Source organism: Bidens hawaiensis, unplaced genomic scaffold (genome assembly GCF_021521415.1).
Source record: "Bidens hawaiensis isolate Kalapana, Puna unplaced genomic scaffold, B.hawaiensis_p1.1 tig00046147_1, whole genome shotgun sequence".
In the NCBI taxonomy this organism is placed as follows: Eukaryota; Viridiplantae; Streptophyta; class Magnoliopsida; order Asterales; family Asteraceae; genus Bidens; species Bidens hawaiensis.
In genome coordinates this window covers 14,974-17,288 of record NW_027505970.1, presented here as the reverse complement: position 1 = coordinate 17,288, position 2,315 = coordinate 14,974, and the positions used below count along the sequence as shown (strand labels likewise).

The 2,315-nt window shown below is 41.2% G+C and overlaps 1 pseudogene; it reads left to right on the top strand.

Annotated features, from left to right (window-relative positions):
- Window positions 1-349: 349 nt before the first annotated feature.
- Window positions 350-707, top strand: LOC143616189 (18S ribosomal RNA; annotated as a pseudogene).
- The last annotated feature ends 1,608 nt before the right edge of the window (window positions 708-2,315 follow it).

The following is a 2,315-nucleotide window of genomic DNA, read 5'->3' as shown; positions in this document are numbered from 1 at the left end:
GTCACGAACATCATCATTTGAGAGACTATCATGGAATGCCTTTATCAATTTCCCATAAGGCAATCCCATGATGTGGACAAGTCCTTAACAATCGTTTAAACCTTTGGAATGATTCATAGAAAGTTTCACCGATGATATGCTGAAAGTTTCGAATGTTGTTGAGGGCCTCTGCGGTTCTCTGGGGATATAATACTCGTCTAAAAACTGTTGTGCCAAGTCTCCCCAAGTGAAAATACTAGCTGATGGCAATGATAAAAACCACTGCTTTGCTGCATCTTTCAAACTAAACTGGAAGACTACCATCTTCACCTCTTCCGTAGTAAAACCTTGACTCGAGATGAGTGCGCATATCGAGTTGAAATCACTCAAGTGTACCGTAGGCTGAGGAGCAAAATGAGGAATCCGCCCAAGGAGGGGCTCGCGTCTGATTAGCTAGTTGGTGAGGTAATAGCTTACCAAGGCGATGATCAGTAGCTGGTCCGAGAGGATGATCAGCCACACTGGGACTGAGACACGCCCAGACTCCTACGGGAGGCAGCAGTGGGGAATTTTCCGCAATGGGCGAAAGCTTGACGGAGCAATGCCGCGTGGAGGGAGAAGGCCCACGGGTCGTGAACTTCTTTTCCCGGAGAAGAAGCAATGAAGGTATATGGGGAATAAGCATCGGCTAACTCTGTGCCAGCAGCCGCGGTAATACAGAGGATGCTTCCATGAAATGTAGGTAAACCCGTCAAACTATTCCGCCTTACCGAAAAAGTTCTTCCACGTCTGACTGGAATGATGATTGGTAGAGGATTCGTAGCCACTTGTGGAATGAAGTGGCTTTGAACGCCTCTGACTGGCGGTGGATTGGAACTCCATCATCAAAATCAAAATACGGCTGTTCATGGTGTGGTTGCCGTTTTGGTGCTCGATCTCTCTCTGATTTTCTGGATGATTATGTCTAATTTCTTGGTCATCACTGGATCTTGTTACTGATATCGAACCCCTGTTCATCTCTACGCTCCTCCTCCTCCTTAGAATCGAAACCAAAATCGTCCCCTATGTGCCAATTTTCCACCCGTGCACGAGCACGATCAATCTCAGGTCTCTCCTCTCTAAAATAATTGTGTCTTTGACGGTTCACTAGAGCTGATCTGGTTGACAAGTTGGCATCCATGTTCCTGGGATTACGGTTTGCATTTCTTTGGTTGAACAGATTGCGGTTTCGGTCACGGTTAACGTTCTGGTTTTGAGCAACTGGTTGTTCTTGGTCATGTGGTTGGTAAACATTTGGGTTTCTTCTGTTTCGGTTACTTATGGTCTCTTCTTTTGGTGCTATGAATTCAGGTATTTGGTTTAGTATGGGTTTCTGATTTGCTCGTTTTTGTCTTGCTGTTTTCTCGATTTCGGGATCAAACTGGAGCAACTCTTTCTCACGGGAATATCTCGTCTGCATCAACTTGTGAAGTTATCTGCAAATACACAAACACCAACACCCCGCGTAAAATCAAAGAAGAAAAATTAAAAACAAAAACTAAAAACTAAGCTAAACTAGCACTTTGCGCGTTGATTCCTCGGCAACAGCGCCATTTTGATCGATGTCGAAAGGTTAATAAAAAACATTTATAAAATACCTTTACTATCTAGGGCAAGTAAGGTGTCGAATCCACAGGAAATCAGTGAAAAGTTCTAATCAAGTTTAATGCTTTTTAATTAATTATTCTAGAGTGGACAAACGATGTCAAGCAGATTAAATAATGATTTGTTGTAAACAATTAGAGAAAAGTAACCAAACTCCAGGTCTCAGGTTGTGAAACAGACTAGACCAATTGTTAAACCTATTTGGAAAACTCGATTGATTACACTTATAATCAAAAGACTAGATATTTGACCTCACTGATTGACAGAACTTAATCCGAACAATTGATTTGGATGAATAATAACCTAATTGATTACCAGTTTTAAGGTTTGATAAGTGTAAGTGATTTAATGTTAAATGATAAACGGGCCATTGAGTCAAAGAACTTAATCCTAAAAGTTGATGACCACAAATCAATAAACTGATAAAAACATAAAACATTCAATTACGAAAAACTGTTGAATGCATAAACAATTGTAAAGAGTCAACTAACCGAATGATTAACCAAATCCAAATCCAATATTTAGGCTTAAAATACCAAAAGGTCTTGCTTACAAACACAACCCTATGCCCGGAGATGGTCACAAAAGCTTTAGCCTAGCATATGAATCTTGAAGATCTTGATTCTTGGTTGAGATGATTGTGGTGATTGGTAGGTGTTAGGATGGTGTATGATAGCCTCCAAGAAGTCCCC